The following is a 16,453-nucleotide window of genomic DNA, read 5'->3' as shown; positions in this document are numbered from 1 at the left end:
TGCTACTTATTGGAGTTTCTTCTCCTAGTATTTTGTAGTTGGCATTTAAATAAAAATTAAACAATCATAGTTTTAAAATATTTTCTTAGTCATCAAAAAGTAATGAATGAACATTTCAGAGAAATAAGCAACTTTCAATCTTAGTCCTACATAAAGAACATTTGTGGAAGTATGAGTATATGATACTTGTACAATAATACCTTAACCACATAATAAGAACGTATCTATTGAATATTTGAGGTTACTCCTTCAGCAGTTTCTTGTGGCTCTTTCCTTTATGCACTACTATTCCCTCTGTTCTTCTATTTCTAGCTCAGGAAGCAAAAGCAGCTTCTCCACTTACCAAATGCTGCTCTTGGCTCATTTAACCTGGAGAGATTCCACCTTCTACTACTAATGGACTCATTCCATGGAATTGAAATGTGATTTGGAAAAGGGACATCCATAATCCCAGAGTTTTCTAAGTTTTACTAGAATATGAAGGTTATGTGTTCCAAGAAATAAGTGGCTAAACTTGCATAGTATAAAGCATAAAGCATAAAGCTTGAAGTAGACAGCAGCAAAAACATTCACCTGAATACTGTTTTAAAATGCAAATGAATAAGATCTCATCTGTCTTATGCAATAATAATACAGAATAAAAATAAACAGGAAATAAAATCTTACTTTTCCAAATATCCTTAGAAAATCAAAATTGTAAAATCATGTGCTAGGTGTATATTTCAAGATATAGCTATTTGTTTTAATTGGGTGCATATTTCAAAATATAGCTATTTATTTTAATTGCCTTTAACCTGTGTTAGCTTACTTCACGTGAATACATTGGCATTCAAAACAGGACACATTTGTCAAGAGCTAGACTGAGATTAAATAAAAGGCTAAACTGATAAGTAAAAATAAGGAATACAACATTTTTCTTATTTTTCCTATATCAACTGTACCACTGAGTAGCTAAAGAAATTGTGAGGGAGTTTATCTTCCTACAATAACTTCTGATAATAAATAAAGAAATGATAGACTTTGTCATGCCAGCAATCCTTAATTAATTCAAGGATATAGTTACCTTGAATTAATGACTACTAGTACAGCACACACACACACACACACACACACATACATGCACACACACGAGATAAGCAGCCAACAGAAGACATTGATACCACCCTTAAGATAGTCTTTTCCAAAAGTAAGCAAATTACAGAGAATGCAGAGGACAGAGGAATACCTTAAAGTACGCCATGGCATGCCATCAGCCAAATTTAGACTGTGTTATATGATGTCAATAGGTACATATTCCAGTTGGTGGGGGAGGGCATGAGGGGATAGGAGAGGGTGGGGAGAGAGCGAGAGTGTGTGTGAGAGAGAGAAAGAGGAGAAAGAGAGAGAGAGAGAGAAAGAGAGAGAGAGAGAAGATGGAGAGGTAGTCTAAAGAAACTTTAATGACATTAAAAATAGTCATTATAAAACTACATTTTTATCTATACACATCATTTTGCTGATAAAATTCTAAATAAAAGTAAGGAAACAATTACCAAATAAATAAAATGGCGAATACTCTTTAGAAGAGGACACCAGAAAGTTTCAAGTTTCAGTGTGGTTAACAAAGTTCTGATTTTTGGCCTAGGTAGTGATTTTCCTAGGTGGTCACATTACAATTAATTAAACTGACATTTGTTTTAGGCATTTTCTATATTTTTGCTATGTTGAACAATAAGACTAAAAATACTAATTTACAAAAGAGACTGTGCCTATGTCTTATCCCTGTGGTCAATGCAGTACATAGTCGCAAATCCTACTAAAAGAGAAATAGAAAATCCAAATAAGATTATTCTGAATTACCAATATGCTTGAGTATATGACAACTGTCAGAAACTGCAGACAATGGCTTTCTCTATTGCCTTTTGCAATGATTCTGATGTTCTTTTCCTGTACTGGTATGGGAGTTCAGTAGTTCTATTGCCCTTTCTCTATCCTCTTTATCCTTGCTACTGCCACACGCAGACCTTCCAACTATGCTCACCACATACCTTGACACACTGTTTGTACATTTTCATTCTAGTCCCAATCCTGCATTTATCATAAGGGACACCTAGGCACCTGTGAGTATTAACAGACACATAGTTTATCTATTCAGAGAATGCCTAACATTTTCTGAAGTTCAGGTCTTATATTCAGCATAAAGACCAAGAATCCCAAGGCTCAGAGAGACACTGACTTGCTCAAGGTCAACTTGAGTAAAGAGATCTGAACTCAGTTCTCCAAATACAAATTCTGTGGCAAAATTCAATAGTTAATTTGTGGGGCTATCTCTCTCGCAGAGGAAACTAGAGCTACAGTGATATGTATTTGCCAGATGATTGAGGAAATGGAAGGTAGCACTGGAAATTAAAGAAAAAAAAAAAAAGAAAAGAACTTAAAAAACACAGATCTGGCCTAAAGCAAGGAAAGTAGCTTGTAAGTAAAAATTTAAACTTTACCTATTGCAATTCTGAATTTTTAAAAATGTGTCACAGCTAAATACCTTTAGTTAGCTGATATTCCCCAATAATCAGTAATTATAAGCTGTACTTGAGTGCATACTAGGATGACCAACTCCTCTTGGTGTGCCTGGGAATTTGCTGGCTTCAGCAATGAAAGTACCAGGCCCTAAAATCCCTCAGTCTTGGGCAAACTGGTCACTTGAACATACACTTCTTTTTCAGACTTCAGCAAAGCTAACAACTGTATACAGGTCCACATCTCTACCTTTGCTTTAAATGTTACCTCATTCTGCATATTCTCTGGAAACCCACAAATCAATCTGTGAACACTGTGGTCCAGTTTAAAGACTCTCTTCTCCCTGACCTCATCACCTGGCAGTAATTTCTTCAATTTCCAAATTCTCAGTTCATTTTATCCATGCTCATTTCAAGGCACACATTACTTTTCCTTTATATAATTTTCATATGCATGCTTTACCCCTCTTATCGGACTATAAGACATGTGAGGGCAGCAGTAACATACAATTAACCTTTGAGCTCCTAAAGTGCTGGCATGATACCTTTCACATTACAGAACTTCAATAAAAATATGATGGGGTTCCCCCCAAAACCTGGAATTATCTTTTGGGGGGTAGACCTCTTGTAGTACATTTAGAATGTCTTCCTCCAGATCAAATAGTCAACCAAGGTTTTTATCTGGAAGTTCTGAGAAGGTTGCATCACAATTTGCAGAAGAAAAATTTCAAGTTGTGGCAAACAGATGACTGGTTCCTCCACCATGACAACATATCTGCCCACGTTGCACTGAGTCTTCAGCAGTTTTTGACCAAAAATGCTATAACTCCCACACCCCAATCTCCCTATTCACCTGATCTCACCCCAAGTGACTTTTTATTGTTTCCCAGATAAACAAAGTCCTCAAAGGGAAATGTTTTGCCAATGTGAAAGAGGTGAAACAAAAAAACGCAGAAGCACTAACAGGCATCAAAATTGATGAGTTCATAAACTGCAATGAGGAGTGGAAAAACCATCTTAATAGGTGTATTGCATCAGATGAAGAGTACTTTGAAGGTGATTGAAGTTTAAACAGGTAAATATAAAATTTTATAGATAAATTTTGGGATTTTGGGGTCTTCACTTGTATATTATATAAATGAATGTAATTCGGAGATGATAGCATACCTAAGTCTGGCAAAGTGACATAAATTTGTGTTTGTGTTTCTACACCTAATTGCTAAATGACATTTTTCCACATAGGGCTGCTTCAAGAATATTAAGTTAAAAGTCTGAAGGGCCATAAGCATAAAATGTTTTTAATTTGATTCAATTCTATAAACATAAATTTGAACTCTATGAAAGAAAAATATCTGTGACAGGTATACAAATGAATAAGTATAATATATAAAGATGTTGCATGTGTATATAAATACACAATTATCAATTGTATATATATGTGTACACTATCTGCACACTTAAATTTACATTCTGTTCTATGTATAGACACTTCAATTATTTTTTCCACAAATATTTACTGGGTACTTATCATGTGGCTGTTAGTATATATATATGTTAGATTTTTGTAATCACATACCGTTTCATTTGATTTTCATCTTATCTCTGAGGTGAACATGTCAGACATTATCCCTTATTTATTAACAAAGAAATTACTAACTATTAAAATTCCCAATGTTAGGAGACCTAGAATTTTTTTCCTTTTGACTCTAACCCAGTGTTTTTCTTTTTCTACAATACTGTGTGATACCAGCTAACATCATGAATTTAGAAAGATACTTCTGCTGATAGTTCCCTTGTGTCATCCACTTGCTTGGTTATAGCTTGACAGATCAATGTGTAAGCAAGCATCCTTTCTGCACTGTGCTCTCTAGTTGAACATCTTCGATTTGCATTTACAGTCACTGCTTGCTAACGAAGAGTGCCTTACCAACTTCCGAACTCCTAAGTGTTGTCATGCACATTATTAGACTAAACGCCAATGGAGAGAAAAGCTATGGGATTTTAGATTTTAGGCTTTCTCCTTCTGAGTCTTGTCATTATCACCTGTGTGGGTCTGTACAGCTTACACACTCTGAGATGCTATTTGCCCAGTCGACTAATCATTAAGATGAAATAAGGTAACAGACATGAAAAGGGATTCATGAATTGAGAATTATTTTGTCCATATTGGTGGGAGGGTTAATCATGGGTTCTGGAGTTTATATGCCCTGAGTCAAGTCAGAGTTCCCAATTTCTATCTATGTGATGCAAAGTAAGTCATTATGATTATGTTAAAATCTTCTTTGTTTCTTGAATTCTCATCTCTAAAACAGGGATTAAAAATAGCATCTACCATACAGTTATTGCAGGGAACAAAGTTGTTAGGATGACAATATGTGTCAAGTACACCTGGCACATAGTATGTATGTGTCCAAACATGTTGGCCACTATCAATCATAGGGGTAAGTACAATAATAGTAATAATTATCTCCATTTAAGATTTCCTTGCTGGCCGGGTGCAGTGGCTCAAGTCTGTAATCCCAGCACTTTGGGAGGCCAAGGTGAGAGAATTGCCTGAGCCCAGGGGTTCGTGGCCAGCCTGGACAACTTGGTGAGACCTTGTCTCTAAAATAAATCAAAAAATTAGGTGGGTGTGGTGGTGCTTGCCTGTAGTTCCAGGTACTTGGAAGGCAGAGGTAGAAGGATTGCCTGAGCCCAGCAGGTTGAGGCTATGGTGGCCATAAGTGTGTTACTGCACTCCAGTCTGGAGGACAGAGTGAGATGCCAACTCAAAAAAAAAAAAAAGATTTCCTTGTTATGTGTCTGTTTCTAATTCTTAGTCATAATGAGTCTCTACAACATTATTTGAAATGTACTTCATTGAAAATTTATTGTATATTTATGCTGGTCATTCTACAAGGCTGTGTGCTTCCCAGTTCTTTGTATAACAAAAATAGTGGCACAGGAAATATCCACTTTGTAAATATGACCAAACACACACACACACACACACACACACACACACACACACACACTCCTAGTTCTTTTATGTGCCATGAATGTGATTCAATACATTAAGAGTAATTTCTTTTAATGCATAGTGTGTAACTGATGCAAACGTAAGTATACTAGAAACCAATGATGGCGTCTGAAGTGAGATTCATACAATTATAAAATAGGTGGTCCAATGGCATTTCTTTGAGGAATATTAACTACTAATCTAGTCCAGTATAATATTGACTTTCTTGATTTGATTATCTAGAGGCCAAGGTGTCTTATTTTGATAATGTCACACTGTTCAGCAACAACATAGGTAGTATGAAGGGTTTTCCCATAATGCTACCATCATTATTTTTAGTTTTGTAAAAGTGGCCTAGTAAATGCTCAGTAAGTACTTTCATTCAACCAGTATTTAGTAGAGTACAGAGTAGACCATGTTGATAATTCCTACATGCTTTAAAAAATAAGAGCTAATACTTATTTAGTACTTTCTGTATACCATTTTTCTAATTAATTTTGTTTAATTCTAATATTAATAGTCTGGGGTATGTACTATTCACATCTTCTCTTGATGTGGGTAGTTAATAGGTCACATGAGTAGTAAATGAGGGAGCCAGGATTCAAACACAGTTTTGGATCCAGAACTTTATCCTGTCTGTCACTCAGAGATAGGCATTATGACAAATTCTTAGATGGCTAGGAGAAGGAATTTTGATGATGCTTGTAGCACACTGAGATGTAAGAATCTCCCCGAGGACCAGAAGTGTAGTCAAAAATTAGCTTCCAGGTTCCATGTTGTGTCCTCAAGCATGGCTGCATAAAATAGATTGAATAAAACCCAAGCAATTTCATAACCTTACTCCACTTCACTGGTGATGGGCTATCGCTACACTGAATATGTACTGATAACTTTGGAATTTTTTTCTTAATATTTATTATAGTAGAGAATATATACATTGATAGTAAGGTAGTTGTATTATGTCTCTGTTTTATGAATAATCACCAATAACTACTCAAGACAGGTAAATTTGAAGGTTTTAAGAACAGTGAAATTAAAAATTTACTGATGACTTTTAAATTTAAATCTTCAGACTTAATTTTTCTCTTAATTTCAGACTCTTGACTACTGACATTTCCACTGGGGCTTTCCATAACACATTAAATTCGATGTATCAAAAATTAACTCATGGTCCTCTTCCTCAGTAATAACTACTCTACATGTACTTTGCATCAAAGAGTGGCCTATTTCCAAGTGCTCAAGATTGAGGTTTGAGCATTGCCTTGTCTCTTCCCTTTCCCTACACCTAATTACAAAGCACAGTCAATTTGAACTACTCAGGCTCTCTTTTCTTCCTTCCATCCCCTCCTAGGCCATGCTCCTAGTTTCAGGCTCCTAGGTTTAATCCTTTCTTAGCTGGGCCCTGCATTCACTCACTAGCATTTGGAGTTCTCAGTGGTATAGGGAGCCAACTGATGGTGTTTTGCTTTTCTTTGCATACAAACACACATTTGTAAGCCCTTCTTCCTTCAGTTCCCTGGCCCCAACTTCTTCCTCTTCATCTTTCTTTCTGTGTCTCTCTGTCTCTCTCTCTCATTCACACACACACATGCACATACACGAAGGACATAAAACAGAATATCCCTACAGAATATCCCTGCTTTAAAAGCAGAGGGCACAACTCTGCTAATGGTGCTCATTATGTATTTTTGGTATACTTCTCTCTTTTTAATCTTCAGGATTCTAGGAAATCACTTATCTATTGGAGTCCTGGCATATTCAGACCAGCTCCAGCCCACTGCCACCTTTATCTATCATAAAAATGGCCTTCATATGATTATTTCAAATTTATGTAGTTTGAATTTGTCAGCTCAAAATCTTGTGTTGAAATGTGATCTCCAGTGTTGGAGATGGAACCTAGTGGGAGATTTGGGTCTTAGGGATGAATTTCTCATGAATGGCTTGGTGCTGCTCTCATGGTAATGAGTGAGTTCTCACTCTATCAGTTCACATGAAAGCTGGTTGTTTAAAAGAGCGTGGTACTTCCTCCTCCCTCTCTTGTTTTCTCTGTCACCATGTGACACACATGCTCCCCCTTCATCTTCTACCATGATTGTAAGCTTCCTGAGGTCTCATCAGAAGCGATGCTGGCACCAGGCAGAACCGCAAACCAAAACATACCTTTTCTTTATAAATTACCTAGCCTTTATAGCAGGTACCTGCTACTGCTATAGATATTCCTTTATAGCAGCATAAAATGGACTAACAAAAACATGAGCATTACAGGTCAACATGCTAATACTGCATCCATTTCTGTGAAATGGATAATATAAAATGCTTAATTGCATACAAATTTTGGCCCAGGACACCATTATCATCAGAATGATCACCTAACCAGCTGTTTGTTAATGTTTGTTTGTTTTTTTGGAGTCAAGGTTTCCCTTTGTCGCCCAGGCCGGAGTGCAGTGGCACAATCACAGCTCACCACAGCCTCAAACTTCTGGGCTCAAAGGATCCTCCTGCCTCAGTTTTCTGAGTAGCTGGGCCTACAGTTACTTGCCACCATACCTAGCTAATTAAAAAAAATTTTTTTTTGAAGAGATGATACCTTGCTGTGCTGCCCAGGCTGGCCTCAAACTTCTGGTCTTAAGCAATCCTCTGGCCTCGACTCCCAAAGGGCTAGGATTATAGGCATGAACCACCATGCCCAGCCACAGATGATTTTTAAACTTTAAAGTCATCTAGAATATGAGTGTATTTGGACCTCGCTCTAAAAAAACTTACTATATAAAGTTGGACAAGTTACAATTGAGGCACACTAAGGTTTCCTCACTGAACTAGGGATAGTCACAATACTTATCACAAGGAGTTTTATGAACATGGACTTTACCTGGTGCCTGTTCCATGTAGGTGCTTGATACCTGTTACCTAATATTTTAAAGCTTATCATGTTTGGCTGAAATGTCTCAATTCTATTACTGTGAAGATATTCAAATAAGCAGGCAGCCACACTATTATTTTGTCTACATTTTGGTAAACATCTGGATGGATACTTTGAAACATCATTTTTTCTCTGAAAGGGGTTAGATTCCTTCACGATAAACAAGAGTTGTTGTTATAGTTATAGTGACTGGCAGCCAGTCAGGAGCAGAAAGCAGCTATACGGTTATGATGGGAGGGAGGAATTGGGCCAAAACATGAGCATCCCAAGTTGCACAAATGTTTGCTGAGTGCCTCCTATTCATAATACCTTGAGCTGGCTTCTAGAGTCAAGGTACTCAGCCCGGGGTGTGCATTGGAATCATTCGGGAAACTTTTTCAAGTTACAAGTGCATAAGCTCTATCCTCAAAATTTCTGACTTAGCAGACCTGGGGTAATTCTGAGGCTATGAATTTTTGAACATCCCACAGAAAATTCATATGTGTGCATCTCTTTCCCGCCTTCAACGCACATGTCAGGTGTTAAATTGACAATTTCTTGAATGCCTCAAATCACTGCCATTTCTGATATGATTACTTTTATGATTATGAACATCCTTGGGTCTTTGTTACTCATTGGAAAAGGGACTTAATGTGTATAAAACACCTACTCTATATAAAGTGTTTTACGTCTCACAAAAATGCTGTGAGAGATGTGTGGTCATTTTCCCATTAAAACGATAATAACAACAACAACAACAGCAACAACAAAAACCTCAAGCTTAAAATATGATGTAAATTGATCAAAGTCGCACTGTTGGTTAAATGACAAAGCTGAAATTCAAATTCAGATGGGTTTGATTCTAAGATCCTGCTATTTCCAGTAAGGTATATTACTTCCTTCATGAGGTAAAGCAACAGGATTCACTCCATTTAGCAAAATGTCTGTAGTTCTGTGTGCCATGACTGAAGAGTATGTGGTAGCCTTGACTCGGTTACCTTCTCTTCGTGTAGTTTACCGGACATGTCTTACCTATTAGCTGTAAAGATGAGTAAATTCTTACTAGACCTGTGGACAGGCTGGGGTTTAGCTTCTGGGATCTGGTTTGTGATTCAGTATTAAGAATCTACCATCTACTTGTGGGACAGTGATTGGCACATGTTCCAACTGTTGGTGATTGGCAAAGAGAATTAAACGACTATTTACTGGGTAACAAAGATCCATCCATCTTGGATATGTTTGGTGCTTTCCTGCTGGATTTAGTCACCAGACTTCTGGTATTACTTTAGCCTAACTAAAAAGGAAGCTTACACATAGATGGTTTAAAAACAAAACAATTTTAAGAATTCCAACGTGAAACCACAATTTCCTAGGCACACCCTCCATTATCACTGTTCTAATGCCGTATGTTTTATGTTCTCAAATATCTTAAGCAGTTTATCATCACTACTTACTGCTCCTTGTGAAACAGATTTCAACCGTAGGTAATTAAACCCCAGACAGGTTGAACCTGGTGTCTAGAGATACTAGAAATCAAAAAGAATTTATGTAATTTAGAAGAGTAGGTGGATTTATATTTTGCTTGATAAGTGGTAGTGCATTACGGGGCATCCTCTCGTTATTGTAGAAACGACTGTGTTTTGATAGGCTTTAGTAGGTTAAAGAAGACATTAAAAATCCACAGTTGCTGTTGACTGGATTAGAGTAACTACATGTATTTGCTTAACTCTTGATTAATGCTCTCTAGCTGTTTGTTCAAGTCAAATGAAAAATGAATCCTCTGACCCGTTTGAATGTGGACATAATTTTTTTCTGGCTTTCTTTCACAACATGGCAGACAACAGTCCTGAAACCTGATGCCTTGTTCTCAGAGATGCTTGGAGAAAAACACACATGTTTAAAAACCTCTCCCTTCTGCACTGGTGTGGAAATTCTGTACAAGAAAACCATCTGAAATATAACAGAAAATCACTTGTCAACAAAAAAGTCCAGTTGCTACAGGACAAGCAGATTATTTCCTGGACCAATAAATTTGAATTTTTCTGTCCCAGTATGTAGGTAGCACTGAACTTTCCTCCTCTTCCTTGGCTTGACTTTCACTTCCCATAATAAACAATGACCAGCTCTTAGCTCACCTTTCTACTAACTTGTTTCCTCACTTATGTTAGAAAACTGACTTTATTTTTAGACGTTTGATTTTTAATTTGTGTGTATATATCAATTTAATGTTTAAAGGGTAAAACAAAACAGGACAATCATTTGCATGACTGCTATAATAATTTATTTAAAATAGATTCTTTTATTTTTTAATTGATTAAAAGTCTTTTACTAAAAACATTTTTGAATTCTATTTTGTGAAAGTAGTTTTGATTCATACACTCTTCCTAATTATGGCAGGATCTCTGTGATATGTCAACTAAGGTATTTTCTTTCCCAGCCTCAAAGGTTATATTTGCCAATCTCTTTGTATCTAAGGGTGTTACGACAGGCTCTTGTCAACAGGATGTGAGCAGAAGTCTTGTTCAAGACCATCTTCAGGCCTAACCTCTAACATCTTCCACTCTTAGTATCTCTTTCCATCCAACCCAGGCCTGCAAGCAAAATGCACCAATGTAACAAAGCCACACGGTGGAAATAACCTATATCCCTGATTTACTGCTTAGAAGAAAGTCTCTCAGAAGAGTTTTCAAACAGGTATCCAACCTTTCATAAAGGAGAAATACACCTTTACTTTACTAAACCACTAAGGATTTGAGGATTGTTTGCTATCCCAGCATAGCTTAGTATGTCTAAAGCTCAAAGACAACACTCCTGAGTTCATGAATTGAAACAAATGATAGTTAGCATGAAAAACTCAACTCATTGAACTCAGTGGCAGGCTATGATAGCTTCTTGAGCAATTTTGTGTAAAAAGATATGGCAACATTACCTAGCAAACTGTGTAAATATTCAGAAATATCAGTATAAAAATTGACGTTTCCCTGAAAGTCATCCAGATTTTCCTCAGATCATTTATTTAACCATAAAGATATGCAATATTTTTTGTAAAGAAGGGAAATAAATCCAACATAAGGACAGTTTTATGTAAGTAGACTAAATAGATGCACAATGTGATTATATAGAACTCATAATCCCTTAAAGCACAAACCTTGCTCACTTCAGAAACGCTGACCTTTAGAGGAGCTTTGCATTTTAACTGGGGTAAGATGGCAATTCTGTAGCAAACAAATATAATAAAAGTTGGTTAAGCTGATTCCTAATCAAGTGATACATCATTATTTTTACATATAAGAGAGTGGGGCGTGCAGAAAACCAGACCCAGAATGAATAGCTTTTAGTGTGGTTTAGAGAATAGACATTTCCAGAGCTTGAAGAACTTCCCAACACAGCACGAGTAATGGAGCAAGCAACATGGGCTTCAGAATTAAAAAGGCTTAAATTCCAGCTCTACGGTTTGAACTATAAAACCACACTTACCTTTCTGAATCTGTTTCTCCATTAGTGAGATGGAGTTAATAGGTTCTGCCTTGTAGTGTTGCTAATAGGACTGACTACCTGAAATAATTGTTCCTCATATATAACTATCTTTTCCTACTCCTGCTCCCCAAAGTCTTAGCATTTTCTGAATGATTTGGAAAGGTTACAATTATTAACTTGTTCAAAATCACAACAGCTAAGAATGTTAAATTCATATAAACTTTTTAACCACTGGAAAGTCGAAGTCCAATGGCAAAATAAACTGAAAAATTCTGTTTTGGGGAGAGACTTCAGGAAAATGGAGTTGACATTAGAAGTTGGGCAAAGTTTTCATGGAAGCATGTCTGTTGAGCATACAGTGTTATGTGCAAAAAGTCAAATGTATGGGGTTTCATGGATTCAGTAACATTTTGGGAAAACTGTACTAGTAGAATAAAGGCTAAAGATTTATCTAACATAGATTATTACTGAAGACTGCAAAAAAAAAAGAGCAAAAAATAAAAATTAAAAACCAGAGTCAAGCCTATGTTGTCAATTTTTAACCAACAAAGAGGAGTGGTTGAACAAAGCAAATCAGGAGAAAGGAGCTCAGTAACACCAAAATAAAAACACATAAAAGGAAGGAGGATATTGGAGATTGCAGTTTGGCTAATCATTTTGCAAATGTCTTTGATAAATGCCATATTGACAAAATAAATTTCCATCATGGACATACATGTACTTAAATATACATAAAGTAAGATAATAAGTATATTTTATGTGGATGTATATATTTTTAAAATTAGGGACATTAGTAATGATTTCTAATCTAGTTTTATTATAATAATAAACAACACAAATTCATTGAAGTGCCAGATAATCTATCAGTATCTGTAACACACAGCTCATTTGAGAACATATTTTATAATTTTTGTCATGTAATGACAGATACACATGCTCTTCTCTAATATTAATTAGCAGTATGAAAATAAGTTATATATGTGTCACTTCTTTTTCTGCTTTAATAACAAATTCATTTAACTATTTGCATAGGTGCAGCACACAAAATGCCATACAATTAGTGAGAATAAAATTACAAATAAAAGTAAAATTGATAATTCTGTCAGGCCCAAGAAATACCAAGGTAATGAGCTTAGAGACTCTAATTAAAAACAATCAGTTAAATTCATTTACTCATTCAACAAGTATTTATTGATACACATGGGTACTCTGCTCATCTTAAATAATTAAATAAATAAATCATTAAAACACACTTCTTCGTAGGGATACAGTGTTCTAATCACTGTGGGATATTAGCTGGTTGAGAGGCCTATTTTATATATTTTTAATGTAAATATATGATACATTTATATGTATTTCATTGTTGGTAATACTTTACTATTTCTCAGAAAAACATCATAAGGTAGGATATATTTGGCAGCCAGAAATGGAGGAGCTGAGAAAGAAAAAATTGCTAGTAGCAGAAATAGTGAAAAAAATATATAAATAATTAAGAAAGCATGGGAATTTAAGTGTATGGGATATAGTCTAGTCTGGGGATTGAAGAGTGGAACTCCTCAGCACAGATGAACTTGACTCTTAGGTGAAGAGTCTTGAGGGTCTGAATTTGTTCTTTCTGTAGTAGGTAGTGAAGAACTTCTGTGTGTGGTGAAGAGTTCTGTGTTAGAGACTGCCAACACTTAAGTTATTATTTCATGGGTTCTGAACTGGAAGAAGCAAGTAGTAGACTAACACCAGTAATGATAACAAGTGATAACCTTTTACAGTAGCATGTGAACAGTCTTGAATTGGGGGTGAAAGCAAGAGGCATATGCAATAAATGAGAGAAATGCTCTCTAGGCAGGAAAAAGAGGTTTTGCCAAGTGATTGGCAAGCAATAAGGATAAATCAACGGTAAGTGCATGTGTAAGACTAAATGTCTGGGTTAAAGGCTATGTCATTAATAAGAATAAGGAAGTCAGGAGAAAGAGTTACTATGTATAGAGAATCTAAACAGTTTGGAGTTGGGTAGGATGAGATTGAGCTGCTGCTCTGAACAAAGATGTCCTTCATGGAGTTGGAATTTTGAGTAGAGAGGTCAAAGATAATGATCTGAATGTGAAGGTCACTAATATGTGTTTGAAACTAAGACAGTGAGTCAGGCATTCAAAGAAAAGATACAGGGTTGGAAAAGGGGTCAAGAACTCAGCCTTTGGACATGCCTAGATGAAAAATAAAAATAAAAAGAAGAAGCACCAAGAGAATAAAGACAAGAGTCAAGGGAGTTACAAATCCACAGAAATACATTTTAAAATTGAGAGGCTTGTCAGTAGGGTCAAGTGTGTCTGAGAATTCCAGGCAGGGGGGCAGAGTGGGCAGTGGTGATTGGTGGTTATTGATTGGAATCCATCAGTCATTTTTGAGAGCTGCTTGGATAAGATGGGGGGGCACACAGGGTTGAATGAGAAATAGAACCAAGTGATCAAGTAGAAACAGAGGATGAAGAATAGTCTTTCAAGAACTTTCTAATGACAAGAAGAGAGAGCTAAAATAATATTATGGGTGATGGAAGGATCAAAGGAAGGGTTTGTTTGCTTGTTTTTTTTTTTTTTTTTTTTTTTTTTTTAGTGAAGCAATGTTGAAATCCTGAGAGACAAACGGCTCATGTTTGCTTGTTTTAAAATAGGAATGAGTTCAAGGAAGAAGAACTTAAAGAGATGGAGTATAAATCTAGAAGTTAGAGTGAACAGGATGAAAGGCACAGTAAAAGCAATAGGTAGGTATTGACTGGAGTAAGTTTTTTTTTTTCTCTAACAGAAGAGTATAAGTAAAGATATGGACAACTTATAAGTGTGTGAAGGTGAGATCTGAATGAGCTCACATCAGATGTCCTTGCATCCAGTAATGGAGGAAGGGGGTTACAGTTTTCTTACGTTTAAAACAAAAAAATAGAAAAAAAAATCAGGTACTCAACAAATAGCAATGATTTCAAATACTTCAATGATGAAGAAAATCAAGTTTCCACAGGGTCATGGCAACTGCCTCTTAGAAGTGACAACTTGCTTTGCTTTTTCCAGGATAAAAATCACATCAGGCATATGCAAAACAACTGTGGGTCCAAATAATCTAATAACCCGATGAATGTAAGAGAAGCACCAACTATTTCCAAGAAGGAGTCTGCATGTGTTGGATGTGCCTGACAGCTGGCTGGTTTGATTTAAAATTACAATTTGAACAAATATAAACTCTTATTTCTTGACAGTCATTAACCGCCAGGCATAAAAGTGCCATTAATTCTGTGGTAGTCAGCAAAATGCTTTGTAATGATCTAACACTAATAACGTACCTCGTTCCTATAAAACCCCCATGGCAGCAAAGGTTTACTCTGTAATACTAGTTGGGTTTTCTGAAGCTTAAAATGCTTGCCAATGCACCTGCTTTCCAGAAGATCATTAGGTAAAAATCCCAAGGCAGCACAATCAACCTGGCTTCAGTTACCTTACCGTCTGGTAGAGAAGAAAATTAATGTTATTTGATGAGTCTCTCTCCCAAGATTGGCTAGTGTATAGTTACTGGGCCAGCTGTGTGAGGGGTACTTAGATCTGTTCTAAGCCGGCCCAGCTCATCGTCTGTGTGGATCCCAAGTCTCAACATAGCACACTAACACACCAACTACAGCCTGTACCAGCTGTTACACTATTGTACAGGTACTTAACGGGATTACAGCACATGAAACCACAAGCTTGGCAGAGGTATTTTGTTGTCCAACCACAGCTTTATGGTGATACTCACAGAAGCCATCATACTTTTTAAAAAGGCATAAACACCAGATTTGAAACAGGTATTCAAGACAAGAAACGCAGGAGAAAAGAAAGGCTCCTAATACAGGGTTACTGCTAAAGCCCATCTAACAAAGGATTTCTCTTTTATTCTCATTTCCTATGGAAAATAATACAAATTAGCATAGGAAAATCCTACTTTATCTCTGAATGGAGTTACATAGCCTTCATCTGAAATCTGCTTTTCTTTTTCTGGCTACAAGAAGTCAAGCAGGGCAGCCCATCAAATTGCAAGGGGAGATTTGTCACATTTGACTGGTTTTCGGGCTGTGGGCTGTCAGCTATATGCTGATCTTAGACAGAAGTCACCCCCCACTGACACCTATATCCTACACTGGTCATCCGACTATTCTTTGGCCAAACCCTCTTCCTTTGGTTGCTGCTATATCCACTCAGGGAAACAGCAATAGAACAACACTTCCTTCATACATCAGAGCTGTCCTCCAAGGAGGAGTACAATAAAATTGCTTTGTTTTACATAATAGCGATATCTGAAATTTCATGTTAGAAAATTAGCCATAGGCAAAATGTAGTGTCTCATAGAATTCCAGTTTAATCATTTAAAATAGGACAAAGACAAGACTATTTTTGAGATGCACCTTGCTTTTAGATTTGCATGAAACTCGACCACACAATTTTGTTAAAAGTTGAGAACCGTTTTTCCTAGGAAAAAATTCCCTAGGGGGCAGTTTTAAAAGTTGGTATCTATACTTCCAACTTCCTTGTTTTGTCGAGAACTAGAATGTCTTTGTCAGTGTTTGCAAAT

The sequence above is a fragment of the Carlito syrichta genome, unplaced genomic scaffold (assembly GCF_000164805.1).
Source record: "Carlito syrichta isolate Samal-C Ts95f unplaced genomic scaffold, Tarsius_syrichta-2.0.1 Scaffold304763, whole genome shotgun sequence".
In the NCBI taxonomy this organism is placed as follows: Eukaryota; Metazoa; Chordata; class Mammalia; order Primates; family Tarsiidae; genus Carlito; species Carlito syrichta.
This window is presented reverse-complemented; position numbering follows the sequence as displayed.